Source organism: Lemur catta, chromosome 5 (assembly GCF_020740605.2).
Source record: "Lemur catta isolate mLemCat1 chromosome 5, mLemCat1.pri, whole genome shotgun sequence".
NCBI lineage: Eukaryota > Metazoa > Chordata > Mammalia > Primates > Lemuridae > Lemur > Lemur catta.
In genome coordinates this window covers 55,134,410-55,156,651 of record NC_059132.1, presented here as the reverse complement: position 1 = coordinate 55,156,651, position 22,242 = coordinate 55,134,410, and the positions used below count along the sequence as shown (strand labels likewise).

The 22,242-nt window shown below is 39.6% G+C and overlaps 1 protein-coding gene and 1 non-coding gene across 5 annotated transcripts in view; both read left to right on the top strand.

Annotated features, from left to right (window-relative positions):
• Window positions 1-22,242, top strand: part of ATXN1 (ataxin 1) — a 336,877-nt gene that overhangs the window by 195,551 nt on the left and 119,084 nt on the right. The gene's annotated exons all lie outside the window — the stretch shown is intronic.
• LOC123638957 lies at window positions 11,066-11,206 on the top strand. The gene has a single exon (XR_006735530.1). It is a non-coding gene; the product is annotated as a U4 spliceosomal RNA (small nuclear RNA).

The following is a 22,242-nucleotide window of genomic DNA, read 5'->3' as shown; positions in this document are numbered from 1 at the left end:
TTTTAATAGTACAGTTAAGCCTGAAAGAGCGGAACTTGTTTCAAAGCTACACTTGATTGCCTCCCTTGATTAATGCACGGGGCAGTCTTTGCAATCTGAGGTCTGGACAGATGGTGTGGAGACTGATGAAGTGATGTTAAGTATTCTGAGTATCTTATAAAGGAAGATGGGCTACCCCAATTCCCATTATGGTTGCTCTCCCGGCCTTCTTTTATGTAAGCTCTCCATATATAGCTAAGAGCCTCAGTCTTTCTCTTTTCCCCTCCCACCACACACACACACACACACACACACACACACACACACACACACCCCTGGCATGCTGTACCCAAGGCCACCCAGCTACAGAGAGGTGGGAAGGCTGCAGTGAGCTTGGCAGCCTTGCAACTCACTGGCTTCTAGTCTCACTCTGTGATGTGGGCATCAGGGCATAGCCCTGGGCCGTAATTTTCACTTATCTTAATATTAAAGCCCCTCTGATCCAATTTGTCCACCTCAAATATTGCATCCTTCACATATCTAGATTCTTCAAACTCAACTACTCATTGCAGCAAACTCAGAGATGCTGAGCTCTAGGGCATCTCTGTTTACTTCATCTCAATCATAAATCACTAACCATATTTCAGTTTATGAAACTGAAAAATCAAAATTAGTGTCTGTGATTAAATTATGTCGCCACGGTTGGAAATTATTTAGCAGAAGAGAAGCATTCATTTCTTGATAAAACCCTTTTCAAGTTTTGAGTTGTGATTTATTTTTTTTTAATTGCTAAGAGTCTTTCATTTAGAAGGGAGATGGTTGGAGTGAGAAAGCAGTGTGAAGCTTGCATAAAACCTGTGGCAAAAGGTCATGGGTGATGTGGGGAAATTTTCAAAGTAGGCATAGTTTGATTTCATTGGTTTCTGTCTGTCCTTTCAGTGGCTGGTCACCCCCTTCTCCCTTTCTGGTCAAATCTTTCCCCCTCCTGAAGGCCTCACATCAGTCTATGTATGTGATGGACCCATGCAGAAAAACAATCCTGTAAAGACAGACACATTAAGCTGATGGAGACCTTGACCAGCATAATTGCATTCTGCAAGGCCCAGGGAATAGAAGGATGCAGTTTTTTTAATGGTGGAATTTCAGCCTATCTTGGGGGAGACCTTTTGGGTGTCATTTTTCAAACATATCAGAAAGCAAGCAGCTGTCTACCTAATCAAAACATACTCCTCATTCTGACATCTATCCAATAACTTTCTATATAAAATAACTAAATTAATCTTCATAATAATCAAATAACTTTGCTTGTAAGTTTCAAAGCTATGGTATAGTTCACCAACTTTCTTTTATTTCCCGATTTTTTTATTTGGTAAAATACAAATAAAATTTACTATCTTAGCCATTTTATATTTACAATTCAGGAACATTAAATACATTCATACTGATGTGTCATCATCTCCACCATCCCTCTACAGACCTCTTTTCTTCATGCAAAATTGAATCTAGACCCCTAAAACACTAACACCCATTTCTCTCCTCCTCCAGCCCTTGGCAACTACCCTTCTGCTTTCTGTGTCTATGATTTTGACTACTCTAAGTACCTCCTGTAAGTGGAATCATGCTGTATTTGTCCTTTTGTGACTGGGTTATTTCACTTAGCATGATGTCCTCTAGGTTTATCCGTATTGTAGCATGTATCAGAATTTCCTTCCTTTTAAAGGCTGAATAATATTCTATCATATGTACAAACTGAACTTTGCTTATCCTTCATCCACAAATGGGCACTTGGGTTGCTCCCGCCTTTTAGTTATTGTGAATAATGCTGCTATGAATATGGATGTGGAAATATCTCTTTGAGACCCTTCATCAATTTTCTTTTATGTCTTTAACTAGATACAAGTGCTTGAAGAAGACGTGCACTACCCTCTTTGCACCTTTTGTCATGGTAGAAGTGTATATAGGTAGACTTTCTGCCTAGCAGTGTTGTCTGAAGCACCGTCTCTGCCAACTTCTCACCCCATGCCTGAAATGAAGTACCCATCCATCCATCCATGTCTTCATGCATTCATTCGTTCGTTCACTCATCAAGCGTTTATTACCCATTCTGTGAGTGAATCTTAAAATTCTGCCTTTCTAGAAGGTTTGGGTGGCCAAGAGCCAACTCTTGTCTATTACACAGGTTTGGCAGATTTTGAAAACCAACAAATCCAACTTTTTGTATTTTGAAGTGCAGGGACTTGGTCCAGATGAGTCAATCGACCTCTCAAATAGTTTTCTATCACAAATCTACCCAGTTTGTTTTTTCTGCTCCCCTTCCAAAGACGCATCAATCTAAATTAATGCTCTTCTGTTCAAAAGTAAGATGATGATTCTATGTACAAGGGCTGTTCAGAAAGTATCCAGCCATTGTTAATATAACGAGAAGGTAGTACATGGCTGGATACTTTCCGGAAAGCCCTCATATGTTCTCAAGCAGCACTGAAAACTTCTCTGGTTGTTCTAAAATCTCTGCGTTTCCAGTATCAGGCATATACATTTTATAAATGCTTGTAATTAGCTTAGCACATTGTTAACAGCAGCCCCCTTAGAATGGAGAGTGACTTTCCAGTCCTTTGGTTAATGTGCTTTGCAATGGTTTATAACTGTGTACTTCAATATGTACTAGCGACTAGCCCAGGGATAGCTACACTTGCTCACTGGTTCCCGTGACTGTTCATTAATCCCACGTTGGCTTCTTCAGGAACAAGTTACTGCAGTAAGTTTGATGGTACTTCCCTTTATAAGGTAATAACCAGCCCTAAACTAAATTATTACTTGAGGCTGTAGTCTCAGATTTTATTAGTTCTGTTACTGTTAAGGCTAACAGGACACAAATTATTATTCTGTTTTTTATTGTTATGCCACTGTTATTCCTATGATTATTGCTACAGTTCCCTATTTAATAGGTATATAGAGTTCCATAATATTCAGTGGTCACTAGATAGAAACAGAAAGTGAATGTTTTTACCAAGAGCATGTCCATGGTTTATAGAGAACAGGAAAAACAGGAATAAATGAAATCTTCAGACCATCTTCCAGTCTTCTTTTAGGTAGTAGTTCCACTTCTTCCCCTACTAAAATTTTGGACAAGGTTGTTAACAGACAATAAAGTTTAAAATGAACTGTTTTAAGTTTTCCTCTCTGGCTTTCTCGTATACCTACATTAATGCAATTGAATTAAAGGCTACAGGACTAGCACTCTGGGAGGCTGAGACAGGAGGATTGCTTCAGCTCAGGAGTTCAAGACCAGCTTGAGCAAGAGCGAGATCCTATCTCCACTAAAAATAGAAAAATTAGCCGGGCATCATGACGTGCACCTGTAGTCCCCACTACTGGGGAGGCTGAGGCAGGAGGATCTCTTGAGCCCAGGAGTTTGAGGTTACAGTGAGCTGCAATGATGCCACTGCACTCTACCCAGGGCCACAGAGCTAGACTCCGTCTCCAAAAAAAAAAAGGCTACAGGAATGATAATAGCAATATGGCTGAATAATGAACTATACTAAATAGCTGTAGTGAATTTATGTCCTTAAAAAGGGAGAATTGGAAACAGATGGCTTTTTATTAAAGATATACTTCCTGTAACCAATTTCAAGGTGAGATTGTTAGTTTAGGGAAGATGAAAGATACAGTCTTTAAAAATACTGTTACTGGGATTCCCATTCTTCTACACTGCCCCTTCCCACCCCAAGGACACCGCCCACTCCTCCCTCCTTTTCATGGAAAGCAGGGAGGACATTAAAATCTGACATTGGCGACTGGACCACACATCCCTCTGGTTTGTTGATGGGAGAACACATCTCCGTTGTAGAGTAACCATGATTCATGCTAATGCCTGGTCATGCTGCTGCATTATCTTCATAAATAATTTGCATCATGGGGTGTTTCTGCATAACTTCTGCATTTTGATGTTATTTTTAGCTAGGATTTGTTAAACAATAACAATTTTTAAAATAGACTAATCAAGAAACCTCCTCCAGAGTCAAGGAAACAAGTGCTAACGATATGTAGGGGTCTGTCTCCTCCCTGCCCAGGGCATTTTCCTTTGCTGTTGTTTTTGCTACTTTGTGACTTTAGCTCTTTGGAATTTCCATTCCTTTTTTTCCCTTATGCATCAGGATGTGGCTGTTGAAGTCATTTATGTTAAGAGAAGGTGCACCACAGTCACGTAAAGCAGTGCTGGCTTTTGTGTAAGGCACTGTTCTGCTCTTGACAAGGAGAACACTATTGGAAACTTGAATTATGAGACAGAAAAAGTATTAATTTTTTCATTGAAAAAAATTAGTCTTTTACATGGAGTCTTGTAATCGCTTGAAGGGGAATTAAGGAAATACAAACTAGGAATACAAAGAAATCTGACACATTGTTGTCATCTGTCCGCCCATAGGTGTTCACCACTGTTGGCATTTGAGTGTATTTTTTCCGAACATTTGCTGTAAATACATATACAAATAAATACACCTAGCTTTACAAAAATGGAATTGTAAAAAAAAAAAAAAAACAAAAAACAAAAATGGAATTATGCTTGATTTATTTTTCTGAACCTTCTTTTCTCACATTGCAATATGTTGTGAACATCTTTCCATGTTAATAAATATAGATCTTTAAAATATTTTGGTGGCTGCTGAGTTTCCCGTGTATGGATATAAGAGTGAAAGTTCTTTGATTTGACCAATTGTATGTGCCCTCTCTCTTCCTATTTAAAAAAAAGAAAAATTCTGCTGTTATCTATTGTACTGACCTCTTGCTCCATACTAAGCATGATCAGATGAAAATCTTGAAGAAGAAATCTAGAACCCTACTGGATGGAGAGTTATCCTCTTGGATTTCCTTCTCTCATTCAGGACTTTTGAGAAATCATTACTCTTCCATCTTGGCTTCCTTGAAATAGTTCACTGTACCTTTTCCCAGAAATTGTATTAATACTTTCCCTTAGAGTCCTTGTGTCTTTTGTTTACCTTCCCTCAAAGCTGATGACTCATGACCTCAGCTGTAGTGGGCCTCTCTCTCTCTCATGTCTTTGTGTGGCCTGGACTTAGCAGAGACACTTCCTGGTACATAATTTTGATTCCATCATGACCTTTCCCAGTGGTCCGAAGTGACTCCGAAGTCACTGTGTCAAAAACAACTCCCCACTCGTCCTTCTAACCCTGGCTGGGAGTCATCTTAATGGTATCTTCCCTGATTAATTTCGCTTGGCTCTAGCCTGTATCTGGAAGGACATCTGGGCAGGAAACCCCAAACAGCTGACAGTTGGAGTGGTTTTTTTTTTTTTTTTTTTAATTAATAGGCCTTTTTGTAGAATAGTTTTAGGTTTGCAGAAAAATTGATTGACAAGTACTAAGAATTCCTATATCCCTGGCCTCTACCCTCCTCCCACATACAGTGTCCCCTATTATAATATTAATATGTTGCATGGTACGTTTGTTACAATTGATGAACTAATATACATCATTATTAACCAAAGTCCATAGTTAGTGTTCATTATTTGCCTCATACATTCTATGGGTTTTGACAAATGTGTGACCTATGTCCATCATTACTGTATCATGCAGAATAGTTTCACTGCCCTAAAAATCCTCTGTGCCCTGCTTATTCATCTCTCCCTCCCTCCCCACCCCACCTCACAACCCTAGATCTTTTTACTGTCTTTATAGATTTGCCTTTTTCAGAATCTCATATAGTTGGAATCACACAGTATGTAGCCCTTTCAGATTGGCTTCTTCTACTTAGCAATATGCATTTAAGTTTCCTCTATGTCTTTTCATGGCTTGATAGTTCATTTCTTTTTAATGCCAAATAATATTCCATTATATAGATGTACCACAGTTTATTTGCCCATTCCCCGTGTTTTGGCAATTATGAATAAAGCTGCTGTAAACATTTGAGTGCAGGTTTTTGTGTGAACATAACTTTTCAGCTTATTTGGGTAAATGCCAAGGAGCAAGATTGCTGGATTGTGTGAGAGTATGTTTAGTTTCGTAGGAAACTGCCAAACTGCATTCCTAAGTGACTGTCCCATTTGCATTCCCACTGCAGTGAATGAAAGTTCCTGTTGCTCCACATCTTCACCAGCATTTGGTACTGGCAGCGTTTTGGATTTTGGCCATTTTCATAGGTGTATAGTAGGATCTCATTGTTGTTTTAATTCGCAATTCTCTAATGATGTATGATGTGGAGCATCTTTTCATATGATTATTTGCTTTGATTATTTGATTATTTCATATGATTATATTGTATATGTTTTGTGGGGAGGTGTGTATTCCGATCTTTTGTCCATTTTTTAATTGGGTTGTTTATTTTCTAATAGTGCTATTTGCTCCAGCTCTGTTGTTTCTGTTATTTCTTTTTTGCATCATGGTGGTTCTTACTAGTTAGATTGTGTGCTACTTGAAAGGATGTTCTTTTTCCTTAGTACCCCCTTCTGTCTCCTTGGGCATTCTCCACACCCTAGATCCTCAATAATTGTAGTCTTCCCAACCCAGTGCCCTGCACATGTTTTCCTGACCTCAGGTTCATAGATCTTCTCCCAGTCCCTCTGACTGCCTCTTTGCATACATAGCAGTGGTGGTCACTGCTCAGTCCGCCTCAATGTGAGCTTATCTACCTCTTTCTGTATCTAAGCTGCTTAATATTATAATACCCAAGCTCTAAGAATGTGGAAGGCAGTGGTTTGCATAATATATTATAGATCACAGCTTTTAGGTTCCTTTTCTGAATCTGAACTGGTGGCAAGATTAAGAAATCCCTTGGTTCATTTGCATTAATTTCCAAGTTTTATTCTCTGCTATAATAATTTAATAGCATATTTGAAACATGTGGTTTCTGATACCTGTTTAGTTTTACCTCCTGAATACAAAGATTGTTTTAACCTCATTTTGCTGACCTGCTGAAAGCACTAAGACTATGGCAATGAGAGAGATGGAAAGTATGTGCCAATCTATATGGAAGATTAATACTAGGAATTATGCATGCTATGTAGCAATAATAATCAACATGGGAAGAAATCAATACAGATTAGGTAAATTCTACATTATAGATAATGCAGAGCTTCCCAAGCCAGTGTGTTATAAAAAGCGCTACAAGTATATCTAGGTATTGATCGCCTCAGCCCTCGGGCAGCCTTGACCCCTGAGGCTGCAGAGCCCCTGGCAGGGGACCTGACCATTTATGCCAGTACGTTGCTACTCAGGTGTAATTTTCTATGTTGGTTGTGCCTTTAGAGAGAGCGATCACAAACCCAGAGCACATGCTGACATAATATGGAGTGAGGGAAACATTAATTTGGAAATCAGAAGAATCCAGTTCTTTGTCACCTCTCTGATGGCAGGGATTTGGTCTGCTTAGCTTACTGCTCTATCCCTGTGCCAGAATCAGTACATGACACATAGTAAGCTCTCAATAAATAGTGATTGATTTAATTCATGAAACATACCTGAATTTGAGCAGGTTACTTAACCCTCTCTGTGCCTCAGTTTCCAGAATTGGGAATATAGTTTATTCTTATACAGCAGATACATATTTACATGTAGACAGTAGGGCTGTTGTGACCTAAAAGTGACAGTGCACAACCTGTAGCACCGTGCCAGGTACAAAGAGTAGGGGATCCATTTGGTTCTTTGTTACCCTGTCTCATTTGAATTGTTTTTAAGTACAGATGATGATGATGATAAAAGTGATAACATTTGCATACACATCTAAGGCTTATTGCCTCAGAGCCATTCTTAGACAATTAAGTCTTTTAACTCCCTGTGTGTAAATGGTGAAACTGATGCTGACAAACGTTAAATGATTATGTAAGGAACTAGAACTTGAAACCAGACAGTTTGATTTTCTAACTTCTGATCTCAAGGATTTTCACCCACACCAAATGTAATAAAGTTTTACCAAGATTTGCTTTAAAGACTAGATCACTTTCAGTTAGCATGTTGTTTGAATGCAGATGATGGCAATAAAGGAAACTTAATAATGCTTAAATGAGGTAAACATTCCTAAACCTTTTTAAAAATATAGCCGACTAAAAGTAGGTTTCAGCTAAACCCTAGTCAGAATCTTTAAATTCTAAATCTTGAACTTCTGAATCAGTAATGGCGTTTTAACGTGAATTAATTGTCAGAAGATAAAATGATAAGCGTATAAACCTACCTGCTATTATAAAACTCAGTGTGGTAGAATGAGACGAGAATAGATGTACTATACGAACAAGAGGAATATGAAGAGGCAGGTTTATGTAGAGACTTAAAATACATTTGACGCCATCCTTTTGACAGGAAGGAATGTCTTTAAAATCTCACACCAGTGAGAGAGAAAAAAACAATCAGCAATATCTCTTCTTTTTTTACCCTTTCATTTGAATGCTCAGTCGCTTGGTCTAAACTAGAGTGGTTTTGATTCACAAATGAGTTTTCAGAAACTTCCATCCTGCTGTTTCTTTTTTTTTTTTAAAGAAAGATTTAATTTTTCCTCTGAAGACTGACACACAAATCATTAAGACATGAGATGGACAACTCTAAATCTTCCCATTTTCCCAGCTGAATTTATTCTTACGCTATCTATGAAATCTGAAAAGGTTTACTTTCTCCTAAGACATCATTGATTAGTAGTTATGGATTCTGAACTGTATTTGTAATCTGGACATCGCAGATTCATGTCTCCATTTATTAATTCTCCAAATATTTATCGAATGCCAACCATACACCCTGCACCAGGGCAAGGAAACATAATCCTTGATCTCAAAAAGCTCACAGTCTTCACTGGGGTTAAGACTTGGTGTGGTGCTTAGTTTACCTAACATCTTGTTACTTTCCCACGGAATTCCAAATCTTCTGTCTGTGGATATAATTGAATGTTGTTTGCAGAGTTTTTCTTGCTATAGTAAGCATCCATCTTGCTCGTTGTCCACATTACAACCTCATGACTTATTTAAAAAAAAAAAAGGAAAGGGAATCTAAGAGTGGCTTGACATTTGGTCCCCTAAATGGACTGCCCTACTGATGCTACAAGAGAGACAGTGCTCAGAATATTTTCTATACATAGAGGAAACATCTCTCTCGCATCTTATAAAGACAAAGATAGAAACAGAAAGAGAATGACCTTTTAACCTTTTAAACAACCATGTTTCTGTTTAGTTTGTTCTTGTTCGCCTTGAAAAAGTGAGGGGGGGAAGAGAGAGAACTTTAATTACAAACTCCATGTTTCTTTCAACCGCACTATTTTCAATCCTCTATAATTTGTACAGCTGAAATGGCAAATGTTTGCTTTTAATAAATGTGACAAGCAGGTATCCCCATTTAATGCTTAGAAAAAATATTGACTTCAATTTAAACAAAAGGAAAATTCTCGAGAGCCTAATGATTCAGGATTTGTAATTATCAAGGAGCCGCCATTTTGTTCTCCACAGCTTGGCACTTGAAGGCGTCTTCTCTTCTTTTAGCCCTTGTCCTATCACCCCCTATCACCCCCTGTGTCCTTTTTGGCCCTGTGGATTAGCTCACAGAGGGCCACTAAAGTGGGGCTGAGAGGTTAGGATGGGGATTCGGGGCTGGATTTCTGGAAGGGCCTGTCCATGATGCTCAGGAACCAGGTTGGCTGCATCTCTCACCTGGAACGTCCATTCTCAAGATTGGACTTTGATCCCTGTTGCTGGAGCAGCCTGGTTAGCATTTCTGCAAGGTCCCAAAAGGGGAGGAAGCTATTTATTGAGCATTTAATATGGAGCTGGTAAGTTTTGTGTCATTTTTTTATGAAATGTTAAGGAATCTTGGCAAACTCTTAGCATCTCCATGTTGCAGATAAGAGAGGTTTGTTGGGACGGAAGATAGTCAGTTCAGAGTTACTCTGCTAATAATAAACATGCTGGCTTTGAACCTGAGTCTCTCTGGGTAATAAACCCATGCCTTCTCTACCACAGCACATTCCTTTCCTTGAGTCAGAGAGCACTAGATGGGAAGGGCCACACTGTCACTGGCAGATGAAACCGTTTCACCTCCCACCCTTCCCTTCCCTAAGAGCCTGTGCATGTGTATAAACACTGCTGCATCAGTGATTGTTCCAGCCTTTGCCTGCTTGACTCCAAACACACAAAAAAGAAGAGGAGGATTAAGCAGATCATTGATACATTACTTACCTCGAAGTGTTTGCTCTCACGTAGGGGAACAGTTCCTCAAGGACTGATTTTTTTTTATTTTGTTTCTGTTTCCTGTATTTAGGCATTATATAGCTATAGCAATAATCGCCCACAGATACAAATACTGTATGATCCATTGCCTTTACTTGGTGGTTTACAAATACTTACAGTCTCAACTCCTTTTTCAGACACAATCTTATGTGAAACCTCAATATATAAAACTTATAAAGGAAAATTTTGTTAGCATAATGTGTGTTAGATTTCAATGTGTAATGCTGACTTATGAAATCAAGAAAAAAGAACAATGAGGCTTTGTGATGAACACAGAAATTTGAAATCAGTGTTATGGATGACAGCTGCAGTCTTCTCTAACGTCAGTTTCCAATTTATTTCCTTTTGTTGTTGGGTTTTTGTTTTAATGTTGTTGCACAATATTGAGAAAATCTTGGTTCCCTAAAATAAGGAGCTGCAAATAATAACAGGGTGGGTTTGGTTTTTTTTCAAACAGTTACCTTGCAAGCTCAGGATATTTTTTCACTTGAACTTATCCACTTAAAACTTATTCACTTAAAACAAAAGGAAGAGTAGAAATGGCTTGTTTCAAAGTTGAAATTGCTAATAATATGAAACAATTTGCATTTTTTATTTGGTAAGCCTGCAGTTTGGAGAACCAATGATAGCTTCCTCTCATCTAAATCTTCTCTTAGAGGCAGAAAACACTTTTCAAATTATAACATTAATGAGATGTTCATTGACATCTTTAAAAAAAAAGGAAAGAAGCTCATAAGCCTGAGGGCCCATCTCTGTCTGTTCAATTTCAGAAGGAACAAATTTACTTAGTTTTGCATGGTGAGTCTAGTCTTGGACTTTGGATTTCATCCCTGACATTTGACAACCATAAGTATGATATCTCTGACAGTTCTTAGCTTTGCGCAGTGGCAGTATCGTAGCCAGTGAGGTTTATCCGAGGCACAATTATTGCTAATTGACTGCTCAATGCTAATATTTCAAGTTTCTTGCACCATTTTGTGCCACGCATTTAGTTATTATTATATACCAAAGTCCAAGACAAGAACTCAGGCTGTTTTGTCCAGCCTTAGACAGTAATTGACATGTCATGACATGTCGCTCACTTGTGAGCAAGTACACATAGGGAAAACTTAAGTTTGTATTTTTTTATAAAAGAATGAGGGTAGAGCTACAACCTTTATAATTAAAGTATGTTAAATATATCCATTGAGATGACAGGATACCTTTACTTTGAGACCTGCACAACCCTGGCAGTATGCATTGGCCCATTACTATTCTCCCTTGTGTCAGAACGGAAGTTAATTTGATTACAAGGGTAACTAAGAATCTAACTTCTGGACAACTCTGCTATCTCCTTTAACCCTCACAACAACACACAAATCAATAATAAATATTGATGCTATAGAGACTTACTATCAAAATGGAATTAAGGAAACCCTTTATGCAAGTGAAAATGCTTTAGCATGGTCTGCTCTGGAGATGTTGAAGGCGCAGTGGTTTGGATGCCCAGATGCAAATCTGGTGTAGGCTTTCCTCTTGTGCTTTTGTCTAGTTCAGTGGTTTTCAAATTTCAATGTACGTGATAATTATGGCTCAGGGTAGTATAAACAAAAACTTTGTGTAATTTTCCCTTGATGGGCAATTTAAGGGGCTTTTATTCATTGAACAAATACTTACTGAGTACCTTCTCTATGCTAGGACTTTTATAGATGCTGGAATTGGAGCAGGGATGAAGAGAAGTCAGTTAATGGGTGGTACAAAAATACAGTTATACAGAAGGAATAGTTTCTAGTATTCAGTACAGTAAGAAAATTATAGTTAACAATAATTTATTGTATATTTCCAAATAGCTAGAAGAGAAAAATTGGAATGTTCCCAACACAAGGAAAAGATAAATGTTTGAGGTGATGGGTATCCCAGTTACCCTGATTTGATCATTACACATTGTATACAGGTATCAAAAGATCACTTGTACTCCAAAACTATGTTCGACTATGATATATCAATAAAATAAATAAGTAATGAAAGAGCAGCTTCATTCTAGCGCAGGAGACCAGCATTAAACTAACAAGGACTACATGGCATAATGTCAGCTGTGATGAATGCTCTTAAGAAAAAGTAAGAGAAAAATCATCAGAGTGGTGGAGAAGGAGGGGCAACTGCTCACTCAGACAAGGGGGTGGGCAGAGACCTGAGTGAGGGGAACTCATGTTGGGATTTGCTGGAGATGCATTCTAGGTAGGGACAGGATTGTGTCCGGATGTGAACAAGGACTCAGAGGCCAGTGCGCTGGAACAGGGCAAAGGAAGGAGGCTGGCAGGGAGTGGGGGAGGAGGCCACATAGTTGGGGTAGATCATGTGGGGCCTTCAAAGCCCTGGCAAGGACCAGGCCTAGGGTGTTTACCATAAATATGAATGGAAGCATTGAAAGGTTTGAGTAGGAAGAGTATTAGGATCTGATTTGCACCATAAAATCCCAAGGACAATTTTGATGCCACACACTCTGCGTTGGGTGGGAACTTTAGACTCTAACTCCTGCCTTAAGTGCTATTCTACTATGTGACACATTGAGTGCTTTTTTAAAATTACAGTTACTAAATTCAATTTAAAAAATAAAATGCAAATGCTTCAAATCCCATTGGTAGAATCTTCAGGGGCTTTAAATAAGTGTAAAAGCTACATGATTCAATAAAGATTAAATTCTAAATCTGATATAAAGTTTCTAAGACACTAGCATTTTATTTTATTTTTTATTTATTTTTATTTTTATTTTTTTTGAGACAGAGTCTCACTTTGTTGCCCGGGCTAGAGTGAGTGCTGTGGCGTCAGCCTAGCTCACAGCAACCTCAAACTCCTGGGCTTAAGCGATCCTACTGCCTCAGCCTCCCGTAGCATTTTATTTTTTTAATTTTTAATTTTTTTTTTTTTGTAGAGATGGGGGTCTTGCTGTGTTGCCCAGGCTGGTCTCAAACTCCTGGCCTCAAGAGATCCTCCTACCTCATCAGCCTCCCAAAGTGCTGGGATTATAGGTGTGAGCCACATGCCATGCCTGTAACGTTTTAATAATGATTCCTAAATTCTAACTCCTGGTTTCTAATAAGTACCATCATCAGAAAGAAGTATCTTCTTTAGGTTAAGAGTAAGGGGACCCTCTTTTAGGAAAATAGCACTAGTGATTCTAAGGAATAGTTAACTGATGTGGTAGCTGGGTTCAAAATCACTTTTTTTTTTTTTTAAAGATTTTACTTATCTTCTCTGTCATTAAACATGGCTTCCATACAAGAGGCACATTTCTGTAGCTTCATCCACTTACATTAGGCTAGTTCCTGTAATTTATTAACCACAGGTGCTCAGCAAACTTTACAAAATGTGGTCTGATCCCCTACTACCATAATAAATTTTTAAGATCACTTGCTTGTTGATATGACACCAAAAGGATGTATTTTACTGAAATAAAACAATAGCACGCGAAGGATATTTTAGGTTTTTATAAGGTTCTTTTAGGAGGAAAAAACAACTTTTAGATTAAACTGTCTAAAACCCTTTGAAAATGGAAATCATTTATTTCATGCAAATAATTAAAGCTAAATAGAGTATCCAGAATAGCTACCTGCACAGTGTATGTAAAATACAGTTTTCTTGGCTTCACTCCCAGAAATTCTGATTCAGAAATCTAGGGTTGGGTAGACTTTTAATTTTAAGAAGTACCCTAAGTAGATTGACATGGGGAATGTGAATAGTAATAAGTACTCCAAATGACAGCTGTGGGAAACCGTATTTGAGAAACACTGCTGAATTCCCGAAGGAACTTTATGTTATAGAAAATATTAAACACCATCCAAAAGCAGAAAGAAGGTAAATGAACTCCCATGTCCCCATCACCCACTTCAACAGCCATCAACATTGTGTCCACCCCACCCCTGAACTCAGATGATTTGGAAGCAAATTCCAAACAGCATATACCCTGTGTAAATATTTTAGTATTTATATAAATGACTCCGATTTTTTTTCTTATACAAAACTACGGTATCACCACCACACCAAAAAATTAACAATAATTCCTTAATATAATCAAATATCCCATCAGTGTTCATACTTTCCTAATTGACTTATGAATAACTTTATTTTATATTCTGGGGCTTTTTTTAATAGTGTTTGAACCAGGATCCAAATAAAGTTTATTTCTGTCTCCTAAGCCTCTTTAAAGCTATTTGGTACCATCTCTATCATTTTTTTTTTTTTTTAAGACAACCTTGCTCTGTCTGTCTCCCTGGCTAGAGTGCAGTGGTGTCATCATAGCTCACAGCAACCTCAAACGCCTGGGCTCTGTTGATCCTCCTGCCTCAGCTTCCTGAGTAGCTGGGACTACAGGCACATGCCACCATGCCCTGATAATTTTTTCTATTTTTAGTAGAGATGGGGATCTCACTGTTGCTCTGGCTGATCTCGAACTCCTTGCCAGAAGCCATCCTCCAGCCTCGGCCTCCCAAAGTGCTACGATTATAGGCATGAGCCACCGTGCCTGGCTCCATCATGTTTTATGGTGCAATTTTTTCTGTTGAGAAACCAGACCGTTTGTCTGGTAGAATTTCCTGCTGTCTGGACTTTGATGATTGCATCCATGTGGTATTGCTAAGCATGTTCCAATATCTCCTGCATTGGGGGGAAATTGCTAGGAAGTTCTAGAGGCATTTTTTCATTCAATTTTTTTTATTTCAAAATATTAATTAAGGGGGTACAATTGTTTTTGTTACATGGATCTTGTGTAATGCTTAAGTCAGGGTTTTTTGTGTGGCCATCACCAGAATAGTGTTCCTGTACAAAATACATAAGTTTTTACCCACACGCCCTCCCGTCCTCCCTCCTTCTTGGTTTCTCATGTCCTTTATATCGTTGTGTGCCTGTGCATACCTATTGTTTAGCTCTCACTTTTATTAGTGAGAACATATGGTGTTTGGTTTTCCATTCCTGAGATACTTCACTTAGGATAATGGTCTCTAGTTCCATCCAAGTTGCTGCAAATAACATTATTGCATTCCTTTTTATGGCTGAGCAATACTCCATGGTGTGTGTGTGTGTGTGTGTGTGTGTGTGTGTGTATAAACCACATTTTCTTTACTCATGAAGGGCATTGAGATTGATTGTATATATTTGCAATTGTGAATTGTGCTGTGATAAACATGCTAGTGCAAGTGTCTTTTTGATAAAGTGACTTGATTTCCTTTGAGGCATTGTTTTGTTTTTGTTTTGCTTGCTTTGTTTTGCCTGACTAATTCATAGTTGGTGTTGTGTTGTGTATTTCCTCCAGGAGGTAATAGTAGTATCTCCTTTTGCAGTGAGATCTTTGTCTAAATTCATAAATTTATTAGGGATTGCACAATGGTGGTAATCTAATTCTGTTGCTCTTTGTTCATTTATTAGCAGGCACCATTGTTGGTGATGAGAAACTTCCCCACACCTACAGTTTGTTTACTCCCTATACCTAAGACTTGTTTGCTCAGTGCTTCAGGTTTTGTATGAAAAGCAGGGTTAATGCTTGATCCTTGCCCTTTATTTACCAATTTTTGAGATAAAGTGGGTTCATAATGCCCTCCCAAGTCACCATGTTTTAAAATCTGACTGTGAACTCATGGATTGAAACGTATCTGATGTCTTCGATAGTTTTCTTCTTTCTAGTATGACGGTATGTTCCAAGCTCATCTTGGACATTTCCAGCCTCTGCCCTGGGATCAGCTTTTTTCAAGGAGACCTGATTCCTTCTAGTGAGAAGTGGTATTGGGAGACCACAGGCTGGGCCCCTGGGGGTGCTCATTACAACTGGGCTGGTCGTTGTCTCTCAGCCTTTGCAGTGGACACAGCCAGAGCTTGAAATCTACATCAATAGATAGATTGTGTATATGTCTGTTAGTAAGGTAAAATACATCATGAGTTTACACTGATGTACCACAAGGCTTTTACCTAACTTCATTTTACATGAGTATTTTCTTTCAAACTGAAAATAGCAGTTCTCACTCACACCAACACAATTTACTCATTCACTTTATCCCACAGACACAATCCTTTCTGAATAAAGATGCCAGTGATACCCCAATAATACGCTTACTGAAAACTTTTTAAGTGTTTTGTTTGTTTGTTTAGTTTTGTATTGGTCTTTAGTTCACTGGGCTGGAGATACAGAGTTATATTGCAGTGTGTTAGGGACACGTGACCAGTTCCTCTCTGTGTTTATGCCAATAACAGGATATACACTTAAGTTCACTTATTTGACTCATTCTAAGGAGGCTTTTGGAAAGTTATAATTATGTAAAAGTATTTAAATTTTCCTAAAATCTAACCCACGAAACATGATGAAGTCATTGAAGTCAGTCTTTCATGCCTGTCCCCTTCCTACCCTGTCTCTCTGCATAACCATTTTTATGCATATTCTTCATGTTTCATTATAAGCAATTATATTATTTAAGTAGGATTTTATACTTTTTGCTCCCATAGACACGTTTAAATTAATTCCTTAGTATAATACATTTAGTGTCCCCCATACTTTTTTCAGCTGTTTATTGGTTTCCAATATTCCTATGAGCAATATTGACATTTTTAGCAACCCCTTATTTTCTCTTCCCTTCTCTCTCCATCACTTGATTTAAAGTGGTATTCTTTTACTTCCTGTTAATAGCTATGTCAGTGAGCTTATTCTCTTTTCTTTTGTATTCTCCCTCCGTGTTCTTTTTTAAATCATTGTACTATTTCTACATTGTGGGAGCATATAGCCATTATATTAATGTAATTCTGGTATATACATTAATAATATTGCCCCCTTTATTAACCATCTTTCAGAAATAGACCTGTAACTGATTATGTGTTTAAAGGCCTCCCACCTCCGGGTCTTTATATTGGTGACTCCCCAGCCAGCCACACTGGTTGCCTGAATCCTATCTCTTGCACATTACTAAGGAAGGGTTTATAGGAACAGTATTCCTTTAGTCTTTGCATATTCATGACAGAGTGTTGTTGACTTGAGGATCACTTTGGCTGGATGTGAGATCCTTGGCTTAGTTGCCTTTCCTGAGTAAATGTCGCTCTATTGACTCTAGCCTGACTCTAGAAAAGTCTGATGACACTCTAATCTTCTATCCCTTTTATTTTACCTGGGTGTCCAAAGGATTTTCTTTGTCTTTTTTTCTAGGTCATTTTTCCAGGTGCATGATGTGTTCTTTCAACACAGAGAGAGTTTCATATCTTTTTCTGCTTCTGGAAAGGGTGCTTGAGTTACCATTTTAAGTATTTGCTTGGTTTCATGGCTTTGATTTTCTTCTTCAAAAACTCTTATCACAATGTTATGTTGAGTCTCACTCTTTTTCCCAGGCTAGAGTGCCATGGTATCAGCCTAGCTCACAGCAACCTCACACTCCTGGGCTAAAGCAATCCTTCTACCTCAGCCTCCCGAGTAGCTGGGACTACAGGCACATGCCACTATGCGCAGCTAATTTTTTCTATATATATTTTTAGTTGTCCAGGTAATTTCTTTCTGTTTTTTTAGTAGAGATGCGGTCTCGCTCTTGCTCAGGCTGGTCTTGAACTCCTGAGCTCAAAGGATCCACCCACCTCGGCCTCCCAGAGTGCCAGGATTACAGGTGTGAGCCACCGTGCCCGGCCTCAGAAAATCTTTTCTATTAATAGTTTCTAGGCTCTAGAACTCCCTCCTCTTCCGTTTCTATGATCTGATAAAATAAGGCCTGTATTTTCTTAGCTCTGTCTTCTCTGCTTCCCTACACTTTTATCTGCCCCTTTGCTGCCCTTTGATCCTATTATGACTGCCATGTTCCATTTGGATTCTCCTTTCAGAAGTTTCTCCCCAGGGTAGTTCGATCGTGGGAGGACACTTGGTTTTATTTGTTTTCAGAGTTTATTGGCTCCATACGCCCTAAGCCCTTTAGACCTTCCTGCCCTTGCCCTATGAACTGGATTCTGCAGGATCCCCTTGCCAGTTAGGCTGCTATGCTCAAAATAGCTCTCAGCCTGCTCACTGTCCAGCGAGGACCTTTTGGAAATTTGGGGGCTGCTTGTCCCCAAACCTTCAGAGGGCAACTGCCTCTCCTCCAACTTTCTCCTGTACTGACACTTTGCTTCTACCTGGCTCTGTCCCTGCAGATGATTTGGCCATACCCATCCCGATCTTCAGGTTTATGGACCACTAATAACCTAATTTTGTTGTGTTGTTCATGAGTTTTTGGTTGTGTGAGCTTAGTTTCTCTGTTTTTGTTGTCGTCATCGTTGTCATCATGCTTGTTGTTATTGACAGGGAGAAGGAAAGCAGGGGGTTCTGGGAGCTGAAAAAACTAGACTACCTTTCACACTGACACATCATCTTCCTCGAATCCTCACTTTAAATTTTAATAGTGATTGACAGGATGTTTTTGCTGCATACCATCCTTCTGGATTAAAGCTCAAATACTTCTCAAAGTGAAAAGTTTGGTTTCAGTCATGTATTTTTAGTAAATATTTCATTAAGGAAAACAAAACAAGAAAACTACGAAGTGCCTTGAGAAACAAAACACTGTCACTAGTCCTTACTTCTTAAAGAGAAAACTTGCTAGATTTGTCATTTGTTTAAAGTAGGTACATAGGGAATGAAATTATTGCATGTCTCCTTTCTAAATCCTTTCTAAACAGTGTGAAACCAACAGCCGCTAATTCATCAAAAGACACAAAATGAATCAAGTTTAGGCTGTGTTCGGACTGTGGATGCTGGATAAATGGTAGCTCTGAGGTTGAAAAAGCCCCCTGAGTCATTCTGGTATGCATTCTGATGACCTGGACTAGTCAACGTCCCAGCCCTCTCACCTTCTCCCCACCTCAAAGGAAGTCTCTAGCTCTGAGAATTGACTTGTTATAACTTTAAAAATGTAGTTGCCAAATTGCCATTGACAATCACATTTTTCTTTTTGGTTTTTTATTAGATAGGTAGTAATGCACAAAAGAAACTCTCTGCTTTTTCTATTTTGTCCTTTCAAATTCTTCGAGGCCCTTCCTACCATGGAAGACAGCAATGGCAAACGTGCTTCTGTAGTATATGTCAGGTTTAGCACCTTTGGGCAAAGGGTCCTGTTTCCTGTGAAGTTTAAATTTAGATCCACCGAGAATCTGAGAAATTCAGTAATGAAAGGGGAACTTTGGAGTTTCCGCTTTTGGAACCTTTCCTTATTAAATTCTATTAATGACTCTGTTAGACCTGATTCCTGTCTTACACGAGAGACTCCAGAATAGCAACTTGAACTGCTTCTTCCTTCCTCTTAGCAAAGTCATTTCTTCATTCAGCATTGATTGAGTGCCTCCCATGTCCCAGGCTGAAGGGGCTTATGGACAAACTCTTGCCCTTCTGTCCCCACCTGCTCCTCCCACTGTCTTCCCATCTCAGTACCCGGCACCTCCCTCCTGCAGCAAGATTGTGGATGTGGTCTTTGACGCCTCTCTCTGGTCTAGACCACTGTCATCTCTGGGCTGGAGTTTCCCAGTGGCCTCCTGACTGTTCCGCCTGCTTCCACCGTTGGTCCCGTAGACTAACTCCTCAACGCAGCAGCTGGAATGAGCTGATTAAGACATAGCCTAGGCCCTGTCGTTTCTCTGATCAAATCCTTTCGGTGCCTCACAGCTCGCTCAGAGTAAGAACCACTGACCTTATGACGGCGGGCTCAGAGCACTCTCCCTGCCCACCCACTCCTCTGCCTGCACTTCCTGCTCCCCACCCTCGCTCAAGCCCAGCCGTGCCCTCAATGCTCTTCAGATGTGCCTGCAGGAGCCCACCCCAGGGCCTTGACACTGACTGGTCCTCCAGCCGAGAATGCACTTCCCCCAAATCACCACGTTGCTTTCTTCTTCCCTTTCTACAGGCTTTTGCCCCAAAGTCACTATCTGTATGAGGCCTTTCTTGACAAACTTTTAAAAATTGTAATCTAAACCACTGCCTTAGCCCCCTTTTCTGCTTTTTTTTTTCCCTTCTTAGCATTTAGCACCATTTAACAGAAAAGATTTCACTATACATCTTTGTATTTGTTTATTTCCCTAAGGGCAGATAATTGTTGTTGATGATAATTGCTCTTTCTCAGCACCTAGTATAGTGCCTGCAGATAGATGCTTGATAAATTTCAATTTAATTGATTACAAGGGTGTTGATAATAATAAAAAGACTAGGATTTATTGAGCAACTACTATGTGTCAGGCACTGGGCTAAGTGGCTTCCATGTTATTAAGTCTCACAACAACCCGATAGGTTGGCATTGTTGCTCGTGTTTTACAGATGAGAAAATTGAACCCCAGAGAAATTAAGTAGCTTGCTTTAGGTCTCATAGCTAAGTGGGGACTCCAGAACATGAGCCTTGACAGTCTGCCTCCAGCGCACGCACCCTCAACTGCTGTGCTCTGTGGCGTCTGTTAGGAGATGCCCCAGGACATTCCTTACCCAGCTGCAGCTTGCACGTTGTCTTCTGATACCATCATACCTCTCTGGTCCCTCCTTCCTAATGCAGTTTGCAATGTTCCCCTGTGCCTGCTCTCTACACTGCTAAGTGCTGGAGGTCCTCACGGCTTAGTCTTTGGCACACTTCTCTTCTGCAGTGAAGTTTTTCCCCTAGATGTTCTCTTGCAGACTCACAGTGTCTTGTTGGACCCAGGACTGCTGCATGCGTATCTCCAGGCTGGATCTCCTTTCAATTTTGTACCTGTATCTCCAGCTGCCCACTCAGCAACCTTATTTGAATATCACAAAGGTACCTGAACTCAGCATGTTCAAAGCCAGAGTCATAACACTCTCCATCCCACCAAGCCTGGCCCTCCTCCAGTGTTCCCATCTCAGCCGCTGGCGTCACCTCGGTCCCCAGCACAGATGCCTCAAAGTCATCCTTGCAGCACTTCTCTCCCTTTTCCTCTACAGCCAATATGTCATCAAGTCCAACTTAACCTTATCTTTTGAATCAACCCCTTCTCTCTAGAATTGCCACCCTTCTAGTACTAAAACCCACTGTCTCTGTAGGAGCCCCACCTTCCCTGCAGGTCTTATGCCACGTTCAACTGTCTCCACCACCCTGTTCTTTTCTTTGACAGCCATGTGCACATACAAACTTACATACCTGTGTGCTTATTTCATGAATGTATTTTCTCCCCCAACTAGAATGTACATTCTGTGAGAGCAGGGAACTTCCTGTTTTCCCCATTCAGTCCTTAGCTCCTGGCGTCACAGTGCCTAGCAGATAGCAGATTCTCCGTAAGTGTTTGGTTTGTTGAATGAAGAAATGAGATGTATCAGCTGACAAGCTGAGCTCAAGGCAGAATAAATAACTCAGAAGCAGATAGAAAATTGTGCCGTGTGGTGGAGCACCGTCATGAACGGATGGTTATTGATAATACACACCCAGTCACCAAAGAAAGGTTCAAATGTGTTTATTATTCTCTATTTTAAAAGGAAGGTACATAATAGTAGAACTAAATAAACAGATCTCAGAAAAATTTCCATTCAGTAAGCAAAGTTTTAGAAAGTGGAGAGAGATTAAGTTAGTTTATGGAAGTCACTTCCCAGGAACGAGGATCAATGTTTACATCCAACTGTGAGGACAGAGACAGCGCGTTCTCACTCATCCGTGCCAGCGGGGGCTGAGGGAGCGCGGATAATTGAAATTGCAGTGAATAATGAAAGAGATCGGGTGGTTCGCTTGCCATCTCCGTGGAGGAATTGCCAGGGAGGCTAAAAATGGGCAACAGGAAAAGGGAGAAACAGTAAGAGTCTTGGATAATCTTCCACGGGATAATTAAGACTTAACTGGGTCTGTTTTGATGTGTGTACATGTTTCTGTACACGGAAAAGGATGAACCCACAAATATTATAAATGCCAATTTCTGAAGGCTTTTGGAAAATGTAACCCGTAGCATATGGTATCAAATTAATTTGGGGTTTTACTTGTCTCAGTCTGATTTGGGCACATTGAATTATGAGATAATAGTTTGGCATCTGTGTTTGCAGAGTGCTTTTTATAAGTTTCTCGATTTCACTAAAATTCTTTGAGGTTAGAAGACATGTTGTGACC